Raw genomic sequence first — 17,437 nt, forward strand, 5'->3', positions numbered from 1 at the left:
GGCTTAAAGCTTAGAGCAGATGCCACGACACAACCTTGCACGCTTCAGCTGGCACAGCAGCTCAGCACCTACACAAGCGGCATGACACAGTAGCATGTGAAGGCAAACTGCTGCATGACAACCTCCTGCCATTAAATAGGCTTCGGCACAAAGGAGGAGAGTGGATGTGTTTTCCGTTCTGCCCTCTCTTCTGCATCTGTCTGATTGCATCTGGGCTGTTGTTTGACTCTTGTTCTCACACACACAAACCCGCAGTCTCTAATTTACCTTCCCTATCCCAAGTGTCTCTTAATCGCTTGTTCTCTCTCCTCTTGTTCGATCTCCCTCCCTCTGCCTTTCTTTCTTGCCTCCTTCTCTGCCTGAGGATCCATTGAGGATTCACAACAATAGAGTTGTAGACTGGATTAAGCAATACAATGTCTGATGGAGGGGGTGCAGTGGGCAGAAATCAATGGGCAGATGTGATTTCCTAAGCCGCTAAACATCCTCTGACACGTCGACCAATTAGCTGTGTCAAACGGGGATATCTTTACTATGTGTGCAAGGTCATTAGATAAGTACGTCCGTAGCACTAGAGATTTCTGCACATGTATTCTATTTGTGTGTGTGTGTGTGTTCTGAGACAAAGGGAGGTATGAGATGGAAACATTTAACAACAGAGCTCAGTGTAGTTCCTACGTCTTGATTACCTGTCTGCATTGCTTAATAACATTTGGGATTGCACAATTTGCAGCTTGTCACACTCATTGCAATTGCATTCAGTTTAGAGAAATGAATCGAAAAGCAATTTTGCCATCATTTCTGTTTCATACGGTGAATAAATGCTGTTAGAGAAAGCTCTATTGCTTTGTACGTACATCTTTCAACACACCTGCTGCTTCTCATTCCTCGTCTGTCTGCTGTCACAGAAGACCTACTGAAGAAAATGAATGACAGAATAATGTCTTTTATTTTCTTACCTGTATTGAAAAACATCTTACAATAGCACAAAGAATAGCTCAGATAGCTCAGATAGCTCAGAATAGTGCAGTCATTGCTGACCATTGCCTTGGGCTGAGACTTGTTGGCTCGAATATGACACAGTGCCTTAATGGCCATGATGATGCTTTCAAAAGTTTTAAAGGGATACTTTGCTATTCTTAACCAGCTTTGTACATTGGTAGTATGTGTAAATGAACTGTGGTAAACGTCTGTTCATCTTACCAGATTTTCCTGCTCATCTCTCGCCTCAAATCCAGGATTTGCCCTCCACCACAGACACCACAGAGGATAGAAGCGGATCAAAAAATAAACCAACTGATCAAACTGTAAAACTAACCAGTGCTGATCTAATGTAAACCAAGATTCTGTTACTTTGTCACCTATTTCTTACCTAAAATGTCTTATAAAGCATATTTTAGCGCAGTGCAAATGGTGAAACTAAGTACCGCTAATCAAATATAAATGTAGATTCTGTTTCTGCATTGCCTGTTTCTCGCCTCAAATGCTGAAACATAGTTTACCATTGAACTTTAATGTGAGAATGTTACCAGCTGACTGCCATATTGTTTCCTATGTCAGAATGACCAAGATTATATTATGTTACCCACCAGCGAGAGCATTTATTTGTCTGATTTGGCTTGGTGCATTCTGTTGGTAGTTGTTGGTTTTCTACCTCTTGAGCTAAAGCAAATGCCACAGCCCTTTAACTCTGTTTTCTCTGGTCACGTAGCACTAATTTCAAAAGTATTTGCACCATTCTACTGCATAGACAGCCCAGTTTTATGAAAAGACCATGTTTCCAGCTTGGAAGAGAATACATAAAAATAGTGATGTTAATTTAACCTCTGCTTAAAATTTAATGCAATTCAGTATTAATCATAAGTGAATTTGACAAGTACACATTTATGGTCAGGAGTGTTCTTTCTCTCTGGAGGCAGTAATAGTACATATTTCTTATTGCTGCTTTACTAAATGTTATTGCCATAAGTTAATGCCACATATTTGGCCACTTGGGGGCAGCAGAACAAGCTATAAACCCAGCACTGACATATTATCACCTTTAAAAGTTAATATGACAAGTGTGCTAGCAAATGTTTGTCTATTTACTGATCCAGCAGTCACAAAGCAACACTAGCATTTATTGGAGTTAGATATCAATGTACATCTAATGGAATTCTAAGTAAGGTTTGGACTTTTTGGTACCAGACAGCGATTATACAGTATGTTTATCAGAACTTTTCTTTGTTCTTGTTAAAAACATTTGCTTGCTGCAGAAAATTACGCTGATGAAAGTCAGGTGATAATTCTCTGATTTTGTCACCTCTCATATTACTGTTACAATCAAAATATTGGTAAGTGCAACTTTAAATCAAGACAAATAGCTAATTAACAAATGTACAAGTTTTACATTGATTTCCAAGACAACATATTAGCTCATCCATTCATTAACTCCCCTTTGCCTTCATCAACCTCATCACTAAAACCTGAGAATAGAGTGACAATGTCCTGTTCTTTCATTAATAGCACACATTTAAAACAGAGACTTCAGTACATATGGAGAGTTCTCATACAAAAGGAACTAATGCCAAAGAGTTGAGGTCAAACATAACTGCGATGGGGCTGTTGGGGAAATTTTAAAACTCAAATGAACTAAACTCAAAGAATTCTATGAACTCCCACGCATGTAGCGCTACAGTTTTCTCCTTTCATTAGCTGTCACATCAGCTGATGGCCCTGTAGGTTGGTAATATAACCTTAATTAAGCTTTCCTCTTACACAGCATGTACTTTTTTTTCCTCCTCCATATGGCACCAGGCTGTATGTCATATTAGATGAAGCTGTGCAGAGACAGCTTTACTTGTGCTCTGCGTTAGATTGCAGGAAGGCTCAACTTTGTTCATGCTGTTCAAGTTGTAGGTGATGTAGTGTGGCTGCTGCTCTGTTTGTTTAAAATTATAAAAAGGAATAAGATCAAATGTAAAGCACTCAATTCAATTCAATTCAATTCAATTCAATTCAATTCAATTCAATTCAATTCAATTTAATTCAATTTGCTTTATTGGCATGAATATTTGTAAAACAATATTGCCAAAGCCTCAGATACAATTGAATGATGATATAAATAAATACAAGACAAAAAAATCAATAATGATATTCAAATAATGTAAAGCACTCTCTGAGTTTTCATAATTGGTCTCAGCAGCATTGGATGAATAGGAAAAATATGGAAGAAGCATCTCATTTTCAACATGGGAGCGAGTCTACATTTGACGTTTACGCACATTGTTCTAAATGCAGATACAGTTTATCCCTGACCTAATATTTGGTTACATGCACCAAGTCAATAAAATTACCCTGTATGTGCACCATCAGCCCTCTAACCTCATAGGATTTCTCCACTTTTCTCAAATGGCCTCATGCATCGCTTTCTGTATGACCAATCCAAACAGGAAGTCATCAGGAAGCTGTCTGGGGTTACAGCGACAGGTTGCATTGTTTAGCATTTAAATAACTCCCTGTCCCTCTATCTCCTCCAGGAGGAAAATTACACTGCCAGGCGCATCTTAGCATCCTAGCATATCGTGTTGTTTTGCGGGTTTGAGCTGTGCTTGGCTGAGTGAGTCCAGGACAGCTGTGAGTGAGGGCCATTCACTGCTCTGTCAGGGGTGGAGATGGAGGCACTGAACTGAGGCCAGCCATCCTGTGCTACTCCTACATGTCACCTTTTCTCTCTGTAATGGGTTCCTGTGCGGAAGACAGTTTGGAGTGAAAAGGAGAAATTTAGTGTGTGAGTGTGTGTGTGTTTGCTTGTGTGTCCATGGAAATGCTGAAATAGTCTCAGGTAAACAAATACGTCAAGTGCAATCCTACAGAAACCTCAAGGTCTTACCATCGAATAGATTATGTAAGGTCCCCGGTGTGGATTACGTAAGAGACACGAAGTGTGACACCGTGTGACCCTCTCAAAAGATGGAAAACAACATTCTCCAAACCATAAAATATTTTCAGAAAATGTTTCATTTAAAGCTTGAGTAGCTGATAGACATGATGAGAAATGATGGTCTTGACTGATGGACTAATGGTATTTATTAGTCCGACTGTCTCTTCTGTTGAGGCGCAGTGACGATTTTGTCAAACACAAGTTCATCTCACTATGACGTGTCAGCACTTGTTGATTTGTCCAGACAATGTTTGAGTGATTCCCTAGAGTCTGCATCTTTGTAAGTAGAACATTGTCAAGTAGAAAACCTTAACCCACACACAGAGAGGAGGCAGAATAAAGCAAAATCATCCCGCATGAACTACAATCCCCATGGTGCCATGGCAACCAAGACGTGAAGAGATTAGTTGTGAACAGGAACAAGGTGAAAGTTTTTTTTCCTGTGGTTGCTATTGTGATCATTTACTTATAACTTTACTGTTAATTTACTTATACAAATGTTTTCTTGGAAAGTTTGTTTATTCACTTCATAATTATTTTTCTTTCCATTCTCAAGTCCACATAAAAAGGTATTTAAGTCTAAGTTGAGTTACAATCCTTTTTGAATTTTGTCAAGTTGAATCTAGAGATATAAATTTGTGACTCAAGTCTGACTTGAGTTCAAGTCATGTGACTCAAGTTCACACTTCTGGTAGATATCATGAACTGCAGAGTCTGCACAAGCATAGTCTGCGTTATGAGAGAATCATGGCAGCATTTCTTGTGTAATGACAGTTCAGATCTTCGGGCACTCTGACTGCTGAAGTCTGCTGTGCTGACATTTCTATTATCAATCCTAAAAGGACAGGATGGCCCATCTGATTTTACCATGGCTCACATTTATTTTGTGTTTGCTGCTCTTGAGCTGTTTTCTGGGGCGCCAGTATTCCTAGTGGCACCACAGATTAGAAATCACTTATATTTCCGTAGTTTAAAGTTGCCAAAGGAGTGTAAAACACATCCTGCATAAGCTGGCACTCCATCCTGGAAGTCTTGCATACATACAAAGAAGCTTGTGTACATAATTGAAAACTGCTGTACACATTTTTCAGTCTGTTACTTTTATTTTTTGGATTAGAACTCAAAATGTGTCTAATACAGTAACTAAAAAAATGGCGTAATGAGCATGTATGTGCAATAATATCAAACACACCTTTCCAGGTGACCCAAGCTGACTGTGGGAACAGTATAATCTACAGGCAGTGTGTTTCTGCGCAACAGCGTCCATTGTAGACTTTTTTTTCACCCCAAGGCCACTGGGACATGAACAGTGTTGTCTCTCTCTACATAGGATCTTGTGTCCTCTCCGCCTTCTCAATAATTCAATGGAAAGAGGAGACGTCAGCTGTGGTATAATTACTGTGTGAGGGTGACAAGTTCTTCTGTCAAGGGCAAGATGGGACCAAGCTTTACAGTACTGGAGAGGGCTAAAAGACGCGGCAACAATGTGTAACCTGCCGCTGTCGATGACAAAAGCTTCAGCTGCCGGGAGATGATGAAACTGCAGGTAATTTATGGGGAAAAGCATTAAGACAACATTTATTGTTTTTGTTTTCCAGTAAGAACTCAACTTGGTGCCTAATCATTGCAAAGCAGTTCCAAAATGGAAATGACATCAGCTGTAAGTATTCTCTGTTTTACACATTATAAAAAAAAGAATCATTGCAGGTGCGACTTTTTTGGTATAAACTTTAATGTGCGTCTTGGGTTTTAATGTTGTTTTGCAAGTTCTCAGCGGTCAGGAGGCAACACGATTCATCACTGTTAGGCAGAGAGGTGTGTGAGATCTGATTTCAGCTCTGGGCCCAGCTGAGACGACAGACCCTGTTAATATAACACCAGCCAAACCCCAAACTTCCTGCTCAGAGAAACCCTCGGCATAAGCATAACCTGCCAAGATGTGACTAAAACTGTTACTGTCACCGAGACCTAAAACCTGGCATGGGCAAAAGCTTGGCATAAGGCCCCCGGTTCTAAAGGAGCTAGACGAAGCAGGCAGTCATTAGAAGAAGACGTTTTGACACACTGTCTCCCACGGGTACCCAGGAAAAGGTCTGGACCAAAATGTATCAAGTCTCCCAGAGAACAGGAGTGTCTCATTCATCCTAATGTAAAAAGGCTGAGCTGATCCAAGACCAGCGCTTATGATGAAACTCTTCTTATGTGACTGAAACCATACAGAGTGGAATGGTTAGGGCAAATAAGGGGTTTGATTGTAACCTGCTATATGCCTCAAAACATTTGGGGATTTTTTTCTGTTTCTGCCCTATAAAAATATGATCAAGATTTTAAATACATATGAATTCTGTGCCACTAATGTCAAAGGTTTACTTAGCAGGAATTGACGGTTGCTGTTTGTAAACAGTATCACCAGCAAAAGTAAAAGACAACTCCAGATTGTCTCAAGTTTTGGAATGGACTTTGTCCACTTCAAGTTTACGGTGTTTCACCACTGTGTCTGCCATTTTCATTTTTTAGGATGTGTGATGCTTATGGCCTGGCACCCAGTCCCTACCTTTTTTATTACTGACTTCACCTGCGCATTGTGTCCCGGAAGTGAATTTGCCTTTCCTAGAAAAGTGAAGGAATGGCCTGCCTCACTCTGCCTCTGACTGGCTTGCCCTGACATTCTTATCCTAGTCCTAGCCATTCATAGGTACTATGACTCCTTCGCCTTCCTAGGTTTCGCAGATTACTTTTGGATAAGTCTGTAGTTTGACATTTAGGAAAATCCCATAGAGTATTCGTGTACAGCCATGCTAGCCACTATGTGAGGCTTTGAGTCAATTCCTAACGTTAACACACCAACATGCCCACGATGCCACCAAAACAAAAAAGAAAAACAAATGACCTGGAGAAAGTGCTTAAAAACTATAAGAATTTTGTAACATAATTTTAAATATGTAACTATGATAATTACAAAAAAAATTCCCTAACCTTTTTCAAATAATTATCCAAATCTACTATTTTGTGAAACTGTTATTCCCGAGTTGCTCATTGCCATCTTGACGATCAAACCACACCAATTTGATCAGGGTTCAAAGGCTTAAATACTTGTGAAAGGCGTCTAAAGGCAGCACAAGGAAGGCAATTTACTTCAGGTTTTAGAGGGTGTGTGTTAAAGTGTGTTAGCATGCTAACATTTGCTAATTAGGACTAAATAAAAAATACAGCTGAGACTAACAGGGATATCATTTGGTCATAGTGTATTGACCAAATGTTAAAAAAATATACTTATGACAGTAAAGGTAAAGCCAGAAGATCACCAATGCCATAAAGATTTGTCCTTTATGCACTGTGGATATATATATATTTCATGGCAATCCTTCCGATAATTGTAGAGACGTTTCACCATAAACCTAAAATATCTACTTGTGGGTCTTAGAGGAAAAATTCTTAGGTTAACCAAAGTCTCCTTGGACTATTTGCGGGGATTATGATTGTCTGTCTAAATTCCATGGCAATCCATCCAATAGTTGTTTAGATATTTAATAAAATCATAAAATATTGCATGTGTAACAGACACACTGTCTTAAAAAAGGACCTCTAAAGGGACTACTTTTGTGATCATTTCTAAGCCATACCATATGCTATTATTGCAAGCCTGCACACTGAGCAGAAAAGTGTGATTGTAGTTTAAAGTGAGCAAAACTCTTAAAGGACATCTACAAAAGCAGTTGTACATCTAGAAACATCAAAGCTCCCGTCTTTACTTCTCTTTCTCCTTCTGTCCTTCTTGTCCTCCAAATCCAGTGCCTGTGAATTGAAAAAAAAAAGAAAAGGAAGAAAAAAGCCAACATCAAGAGAAAGTCACAATACAAGTTCCTGTAATTTTGATCATAAATGCAGTGTGTTACGATTAATCAAAAGGCTGGTCTCACTACCATGAACACCCCAAGGCGCGCACATCAGAAGGCGGCGCAGAAAGGCCACATTAGTTGTTTGATGGCAGCTGAGAGATGACACAAAGAGGCTGTTTGTAAGTAATTAGTTTCCGTTCGCCTCACCTAGATTTTAATTATGATTAGGAACTTCAAAATAAACTTTGCACCAAATATCTATGTGTTTCTTTGAAGCTTTTTTAAAAAGGTGGGCAGGGGGAGAAAAAAACAGAGTTGCTAGCTAGCTTAGCATGAAGTAGCCTTTCATCATCATGCTTGACTCAACACACAGCACCCAGACAATAATACTGTTGTTATGTTTGAAGTGAAACGCCATATGAGGTGTTCTGGCACAATATGCTTATAATATTGTTGCTCTAATCATGTGATATCAAGGTCATTATTGCTTTTCATAGCAATTATATACATTATAAAACTTCTGCTGCTAATTGAAATTCCTCAACATATGGAAACATGCTGGGACGTATGTGTTTTAAGCAATTAAAGGTATACTACGCAGGAATTGTCATTATCTGTTTGCAAATACAACATTCAAACTTTTCACTTGTTCCCTACACTTCTTTCTCCGCTGCACTTATACTGCAAGCTATCATGGTTGGGATGTTACATTTGTTGTAATGAAAGAGCCAGTACTTTAGCAAGCTAACTAAGCTAACTGCTGTCACTTTTGTGTTCAGCAGGTTAAAAGGCCAAGTCTCTTTTACTCTTCAACCCCATCCTCTCCTTTAGAGCTGGCTATGGAAAGTGAAAGCCAACCCCAGAATCACTCTTGCTATGAAATCACCATTGTCCATTTGGCGTTTCGCCTTGCAATATTTTTTTTGTTTTTTAAGCACTCTGTCTGTGATGTTTGTAGCCTCCTTTTGAATGAAAATCCATTTTTAGGAAAATCTAATGCTTACATTTTCTAATAACATATTGAGGAAATGTTGGTAATTAAGTGGCAAGTCTTAAAAATGTTGATACTGAATGTATCACTAAATCTAGATTGACATTATATTTAAATTATTTTACACCAAAAGGGCAATCTTGAAATACAGTTTCCACATATAGTAACTTTATTTTTTTATTACCTTTTTTAGATAGGACAGATTAGCAGTGTGAAGGGGGGAGAGAGAGGGGATGACATGCAGCAAAGGGCTGCGAGCCGGACTTGAACCTGCAGCTGCTGCGGCACAGCAGTGCCATTATACATGGGGCGCCTGCTCAATCCACTAAGCCACTGGATGCCCCCTTTTTTAATAACATTTAATAGAAATCAAAACCTTAACCAAAGTACATTTGGTGCTTAAACCTTAGACAGGAATCTGGTTGTGTACTCCTTCCTCCGCAACCTCCCCAACCACCTCCTTATACGGTATAAGGAGGTGGTTGGGGAGGTTGGGGAGGAAGCATGACTGTAGTGTTTTGTTACCTGAAAAAAAACCATCTCCGAACATAATATAGGCATTGATTCCATTGCCACAACAACATGGTTAGGAAAGCAGTTTAGTAACACAGGGTTGGTTCAGGAAGTCCTGAACACAGTTAAATAATTTAAAAAAAATAAAAAGACAATACAGGTAAACAGCAGGGTCTCTGCAGAGAAATACGCCGCAACACACTTCTAGGGGGTCTTAAGTGATCATTGAGAGGAATTATTTTTTGTATGTGTCTATGCATTGCTTTTTAGTAAAATGCTGTGCAGTTTACCTTTAATGAGGCCACAAATTTTCTGTATTTTCGTGGGGGCTCTACCAACCTGTCACATTCATAATCAGAAGGATCCGTCTTCAGGCTTAGCACTCATTTCAGTGTGATCCAAACTGTTAATTTTGAGATTTGTGACCACCGTAAAATGATTCACGAGCAATTCCGAATTATTATCGTACCAGTCTTTTTCTTTCCACCATGACAGATTGCAGCCCAGAGGAAAACATTCAGCAGCTGAGGAGCTCCAGCTTCAGCAGACAGGTGATTCACTTCTAATGGATGTTAATGTGGTGGACATGACTGAGGATATTCCCAGTGGTGTGCACTTACAGTTAATTGATAATTGAGGTCTATGAAAAGATGCACATTAAATCATAGCCAATGAGCCTGCCTATAAGGTTGCACAATTTAAAGAACAAGTCTCCAGAGTCTCTTAAGGTTTCCCACAACTGAAATGCACTCTGAATGAATAATTAAGGCGGAAATATTCTTAACTCATATTACCTTACTTAAGACATTACTATTTCAAACATGCAGCATATGCATAATGTTGAAATGCATAAACACTTTCACCTCCGCCAACTCCAGGTTGCTCAATGCTCTAATGATTTTCTTGATGTCTCCTTATGCTACTGTTTGATCTCTAAGTTTCCTAATGAGCCGATGTGTTGAGATGTGATTCTGTGATTCACTTGAAGTAAATGTTTTCTCACATTTAAGCATTAATGATCTGCAACAGGTTTCACATAAATTCATGTCTGGTTTGCTCCTCTTTGCTAACACCTGATAACATAGACATAAAGTGTAATCCCACAGCAGAGGCAGTGCGAGAAAGCTTTTGAATTTTTCCCATGCATTCTATGTTTATAGGCACAAAGACAATGGTAAAAAAAAATGAAGCATTTTCTGACTTCCTCAGTGTATTTATCATGTATAATGTTTTTGCAGCTATCAATTGGCCTCAATGCTATTGTTGAAATCGTCACATCAAGGAAATATTTTGATGAATCAGAACTAACTGTTAAAAGCACTAATAATACACAACAACATAAGCAAGCTAACTAATCAAAGCAGTGGTTCACCATCAGCTCCTGTGTTCAGCAAGTTAATTTTACTAATTTTGTCAATGGAGTTTGGCTTTTTTTTTCTTCCGTTAAAGGGTTTTTTGGGGAGATATTTTTCTTAGTTGCTGTGAGGGTCAAAGGACAGAGAGATTTCTTATGTTGTAAAGCCCTCCGAGGCAAATTGTGATTAGTTATAATTGGCTTTACATAGAAAATTGAATTGAATTGAATTGAATTGAATTGAATTGAATTGAAATGAAAGACAGCATAGACAAGTTTCACTTTCCAGAAGTTCCCCTTTAGAAAAAAGCTGTCTGTTTGGGAAGTATTTAGCATACAATGATAACGGACACTTTGATTACACTGTAGGAGTTGTGTGAGAGTTTGTAAAAGGATTTTTTAAATATAATTTTTGCTGTTGTTAAACATGGACCCCTATAACTTCAATTCATCAAGACTTTTATTCGATTTTGGATTCTTCTTTAACTGTGAAGGAATGTGAAAAAACAATGAATTCTTTATGAATTAAACATAACACAGGGTGAGGAATTGAAATGCAATATTATTTAAGGGGGTGAAGTATCCCTTTAATAAGGATATTTCTTTAAAATTAGTGTTGATGATATCGGAAATGTATGGCACGTACGCAAAATCACAAATAAAATACTGTTTTTAACTGTTTTTTGTTCTGATGTGGCAATAAGACAACATTTTTCCTATATATATATATATATATATATATATATATATTGGACACAAGAAGATTGTAATAAATAATTCTAACAACATAAATAGATGAAATATTCATGATATGATCATCGTGACTCCACCAGAGACTCTGAACACATACTGTATATGAGTGGACTAACAACAAGGAGGAGGTCGGCCAAGGCGGACACAGGAAGAATTTTTGTTGTTTGTTGACAAATTCATTCCCTTAAATTACTATACTATAATAATATATACTTTTACTAACTATAAACAACAGTCCCCATGAATGTATGGCTTTAAGGGGGATTTCATCATCAAGGAGGACATGTTTCCTTGTTATAAATGCATGTTAAGTCAGCCCCTGTGAGATAAAAAGAAAACACGTAACAAATGCTGGTAATCATCTTGTCACAGAAAAACAAGAAAAACAAGAATCTTGAAGGTATTTTAGCAGGTAATTACCCAAACAGTTCAAACATCTAATCATCGTCTTAAATCTCAACAGAGAGAGACAGACAGAGCAGTTTTTTTGTATTTTAACTGGCAGTATGTTTTCCCTTCAAACCGGTATTTCAAGAAGTTTTTTTATCTCTTCTGATCTGGCAGCAGCGTGTGCGGATGGCGTGGCTCCATAACGGCCAAGGATCCTGAGAGCTGAAATGGGATCGGATCGACTGAACAAACAGATCAGGCAGTTATAGCCAGATGATATCCTGTATCCTGCTACCTAACAGTTAGCCATCTTGTTGTTAGCCAATTAATGGCTCATTACCTGTTTAGTCAGAGCTGTGCCACCTCAGGTTACAAGGCCACCAAACCTGCACTTCACCCGCTGACTCAAATCTGATTAGTTTCACCTAATTGGCAGAGATCAGATGTTTTTTGGCTTTTAAGTAAGAGGGATCGAGTTTCACGGGCAGTGAAAGGGATACTATTGACTGATGGTGAGGAACAAACGATCATCTTTCAGGTTTTTAGGATTAAAACATTTGTGCTCATTATCGTCCATTTACTTATCATGAAAGTAGTGCATGCGACTGTGATCATTTAAATGTGTTTTCTCTTCGAACACAGTCTGTTGTTTTGTATATCTTTACTGCTTAGTGCACATAGAAAGGCTGCAGAATCTATGTATGTTTCTTTGTTTCATGTATGTGGCTGCACAGCACTAATGCACACATCCTCGCCTGGCTGTATGTTTGCACAGTTATGTGTATGTGTTTTCTGCACAGATGCAGGTTAGTGTATTCTGTGTGTTTTCAAGGACAACTGGGACTCTTCTTTCTCTGATCAGTCAGTTCTTGTATCTCTCTGCTCACTTAAAACGTTTGTTCTTCTTGCCAAACACAAGCCCATTAATAGTGCATGAATAAAAAAAAAAAACACCAAGCAAATAGAGAGCAAAACAGCGGCAAACCACCAAACATCCTTGCGTACATTTATTTAATATTCTCTGTGCTTTCAGCCCAAGCTGCTCGGCCTGTGCACTGTCTAGTCAAATCATGACGGCCAAGATTAATTTGGCTCTTTGAGAAAAAAAACAGCACTGTATGCAAAACACTGTAGGTATAAAAATGGAGAAGTGTTTTATTTAGGCATCTTTAAGGTGCTGTATCTTTATTCTGACTGTATTATAATACTGCAGAAAGGAAGCCCATTTTGCATGCAGTCTTTGATCATGGTTTGCACAAGACTAACTTTGTACTCAGTCTGATATGTTTTATATCCATAAAAGTATTCCCATGAGAACTTACAGTAGCCCTGAAGTGGAACTGGATGGACTCACTAACTCAGAGCTAATCAATATGGTAGTGTTTAAGTGTAAGATAGGGAAAGGCTTTGTCCAGAAGCCTTTCACATGGTAAGTGAAGCTAATCTCTTAGTATTACTATGGCCAAACCAACCATCTCTAATGGCAGACAGTGGGCTTTTGAAAACCATTGAAAGCAGGGTGGTGTGACAGACTCAGGGGGAAATTTCCTGGCAAGTGCTGAAATTCAGCTGCTCTTTTATTCACATAAAACACACAAATGTCTTTATCTTTCTCAATCAAAAATACACTCCCCCCACTCCCCTACCTCTCTGAAACACACACACACACACACTCTCTAACACATACTCAGAGTCCAGGGCCAGGTGGTGTGGTTAGTGCCAGATCTTGCTCTCTGCTCTCCTGAGTGCAATTGGTAACCTGAGCTGCCTGTTTGAATAACTCTGTTATCCCAAAAGCTTCCTCGCTGCAGAGACATCATGGAACAGTGCCCAATACACACTTTGTCTAAGCTCCTGATAGTCACTGACTGCGTGATGAATATTGAAATTCAGCTTTCAAAGTCACTTTGACTGTCTCGTGGTTGCTTATCATAAGAAAAGAGTTAAGAATTAAAAGTTGGCGAGATAGCCTCACGGGCGCAGCTTGTATCCAAAATCTGTCATCCGAGTGTCACTTGGTATAAGTTAGTCGGCGTGAATGTGTCAGCTGATGGGACGCGACAGCCAGGCCCGGGGCCTCCTCATTTAATTAGGAGCCCGCCTTGTTTTGGGAAGCTTGCGACCAAACCTGTCTCCCATCATCTCCCAGGGCATTTTCTATTTTGAAACACCGTTCACTGTAAATTTAGCTTAGACGTGTTCTGCTGTAGATGTAACCTGCAGGTTTCCAATGTTCTGCACCACATCAGGGCCAAACTGTGCCTGTCAGGGCTTTACTCGCTATCAATGTCACTCAGTTGTCCTGCAAATATTTGTTGTCACCCTCTGCCCCCTCCCAACACCAGTCTGTCAGCCCTACACAATACTTTTCATTTGCTGATGTCCAGTTCCTAACCTTGTTTTTTGTCCAAACTCTGAGTCAGAAAGCTGTTTCAGAATATATTGTGATCACAATGACAAGGTTACTGTTATTTTAATGATTTTATGTCTATGATTCTACTTATTTGCACTTTTGAGTTTGGCGCCAAGCTAGAGTTCAGTAGTAACTGAATACTTTGTTTGAAAGAGAACTCTGTTTAACTCCCTGTGCTAATATCATACAGTGTATGATGACAGACATTAGTGTAACATTAATGATAACTTCTGGAGTATTTTTCCAGTGAATGTGAGACTCCCTCAAGGTCTTTTAAACAGTGTCAGGTGTTCCATGCCACAATGTGACACAGAGAAAATGTTGCTTTTTTATGCGTTAAAAAAAATCTATTTCCTGGCATTGTATTCCGACAATTTCTCTTACCTGTCAAGTATGATGACACCTAAACTATCACAAAGATAATTAAAGTTATCACATAGGCACAGTAGATGGACAGAAAAGTGCTTTATGCAATTTTCAAAATCTTTAATGCACTTTATTTACTGTATGAAAATGTTAAAACTGACATCTCAGAACATGACACATTCACATACAGCTGAGAACATGACCAACTAATAAATGTAAGGCCAAAAACTTAATGTTAAAGGAATACTTCACCAAGTGATCCCAGGTATATTCATTACTTACTCAATGTTATGTTGAATTTGTGAAGACAACTGAAAATGGATAAAAGTCTTGATAACTTGGAGTTATAGGGGGCCGGGTTACACAGCAAAACCGTATCAAATAATCCGCTTACAAACTTTCACACGACTTGTACAGTACAATCCAAGTCTCATTTTCTCCAAACTTCCCCAACACAACTGCATTTTTGCTGAACAATCATATTGTTTAAAAATGAGCTTAAAGTGAAACTTACTTGAAAATATGCAAAAAGAAAAAAAACAATAACAAAAACAAAAGAGCCTAAAAGACTTAAAATGCTTAATAAATAAATAAATAAATAAATAAATGCATTCATCTTATTATTATTATTTTTTCTGTAACATTATTTTAATTAGGCCTATAAGATTATTATAATTGTGAACAAAGTTTTCGGGACATTTTTCCTTAATTTCTTTGGATAATGTTCTCATAATCCTCCCCGCCTTTTTAAAATGATTTTTGAAAGATAATTTTCTTATTACATTTTACTTCTTATTTACATTTTTATTTCTTGCAATTTGCGGGACAATACTTGCTAAGTTGGTCATCTCCTTTCCTCCCACGTTATCTAAAGGAATCAAACCAATTTCCCCGGGTTTCAAAGGATCATATAGCTTGTGAAAGGCATCTGTACGCAGCACAAGAAAACTGATGTCGATCCAGGTTTCAAAGGGTTAAATTAAATGTAAACACAATGATGAAAAATTAAGGGTATGTCTTAAAGGGTACATCATAAAATCAACTATTATGTGAAAGTGTAGGAACACGACTGGTTGTGTAATATTAATGTAATGTAAGGCTCACACACACAGACCGGGTTTCGGCCCGGCCCGGGGGCGCCCTCTATGGGTGCGGCACGGCCCTGCAGCAGCAGAGCGCCTCCTCTCTCCTCCCTCCTGGAGCCGGAGTTGCATTCCTGTCCTCTCCTCTCCATTCACACGCAGGGAGCTGCCGGAGAGAGAGCACCGCCGCTCCGTGACCAGACAGGAATGTCCCCAAGTTTTGGAATTTAAAACCATGGCGAGGATATCTAACCTGCGGATCACTTGAACCTGTAAGTACCGAGAAAACACCGGCGCGAGGCTTTTTGTCGCGTGGAAGGAGGTAGTTTTTGTTGGAGCCGGCTGAAATATTTAGGTTACATTTTTTTTTCTCTCTCCATTGCTCCGTGTGGTGAGTTTGTCGTTGTGTTTCCCCTCCTCGCTTCTCTTCATGTCTCCAACGCTCTCGGCTTCTGTTTTCACAGCGAGTTTGCAGACCAAACCTCGGCGTGAAAACGGGATATTTGGAGTATCTCTACCATGCAGTTATTAAGGTGTGTGTGTGTGTGTGTGTGTTTGTGTGTGGAGGCTTGTGTTTGTGTTAGCGGTGTGTTGAATGTGCGCCCCGGTGTGACCACCAGTCGGATTGATCCGCACCAAACTGTTAAACTGCGGGTAATTTAGGCGCCGAACTAATCTTTAGCAAGCGAACTTCATTGTTATTGACGTTTCTCTTTTTAATTATTTCACATTAAGCACGTTGTGCTTGAAAGTATGGAAATATGGGTGGGTTTTTTTTTTTGGTGCAGTGTGAGGTGAGTTTCTAGCTGGTTGGAGAGCGTCGGCTGCAGCAAAAACACACTTTTCTGCTTTGGAAAAGCTTCGTCTTGCAGTAATATGTGGACTCTTGTAGTAAAAGAAACCTCAGTGTTTGGCGTCTAGCAGCTAGCAGGCTTATCAGGGCTGCGGGTAGCTGTTGCGTTGCCTCAGAGGAGGAATGCCACCACCTCCACCACCATACATAATTACAGGTATTCACGGCGCTCACACTCACTGTCGCCTGGATAAATAGTCCGGGGAGACTGGAGGAAGCTGCATGGCTTTACATTAAACATTTGCTTCCATGCTTGTGTTTTCCCCCCCACACACATTTTGTACATCCTGGCTTTCTTAAACGGACCTAAGGGAGGAGTTGTGTTCTCCAGAGGGACGTGGTGCTTGCCTTAAAAAAAAAATCGATTCAGCTATTAGCCTTGAAATAATTAGAAATTGTGTTGGTGTGGTGTGAAAAGAGCGTTAATCTGCTAACGAATGAGAGAGCAATTTGTGAGCTTTGTTATTCGACAGCAATTGAAATCCCCTTTTGAGCAGGGATGGAGTGGTGAGGGCTGTCTGTGGGTGTGTTGAGTGCGCATTGGTTGTCAGCTATTGAAAATGCTCTCATTGCTCTATCGGATTCTCCTCAGTTCTATTTTTTAATCAAATCCTGGTTAACCAAATTAGACTACCCACCCCGACCCCCGCGCGCGACGTGAATTCATTTGGAGCCCATTTTAAACGTGTATTCATGAATCATACTAGACGAGCAAGGGCTTAGACATGATTTTAACCCTTTTTTTTTTTTTAAGAAAAAGGGGCCAGACTGGAGCCTCTCACAAAAAAATCACTGAAAATCCATCTGATGTTTAAGCTGAACTCCTACATTGTGCATTTAATTTCACCGATCAGTGTATTTTATCTTATGTGGCAGCTCTCTTACAAGGCGTTATGTGACTAACATGATAACTCTTTATCATAAGTGACATGACCCAATTTTCCTCTGTTCAGTCAAGCAG

The 17,437-nt window shown here is 39.3% G+C and overlaps 1 protein-coding gene across 20 annotated transcripts in view; it reads left to right on the plus strand.

The window, feature by feature from the left end:
* The window catches only part of plxna1b (plexin A1b), a 284,396-nt gene that overhangs the window by 37,684 nt on the left and 229,275 nt on the right, over nt 1-17,437 (plus strand). For 11 of the 20 annotated variants that reach the window (XM_088085695.1, XM_088085701.1, XM_088085692.1 and 8 more), the window contains 4 exons: nt 5,521-5,582; nt 9,761-9,816; nt 11,937-12,063; nt 15,786-15,895. The exons of 1 other annotated variant lie outside the window; for it this stretch is intronic. The gene's annotated coding sequence lies outside the window, so the exon portion shown is untranslated. The remainder of the gene's footprint in view (nt 1-5,520; nt 5,583-9,760; nt 9,817-11,936; nt 12,064-15,785; nt 15,896-17,437) is intronic. 8 more of the 20 variants (XM_088085711.1, XM_088085728.1, XM_088085708.1 and 5 more) reach the window with 5 other exon arrangements.

The sequence above is a fragment of the Plectropomus leopardus genome, chromosome 2 (assembly GCF_026936395.1).
Source record: "Plectropomus leopardus strain MGB_pleo_1.0 chromosome 2, ASM2693639v1, whole genome shotgun sequence".
Classification (NCBI taxonomy): Eukaryota; Metazoa; Chordata; class Actinopteri; order Perciformes; family Serranidae; genus Plectropomus; species Plectropomus leopardus.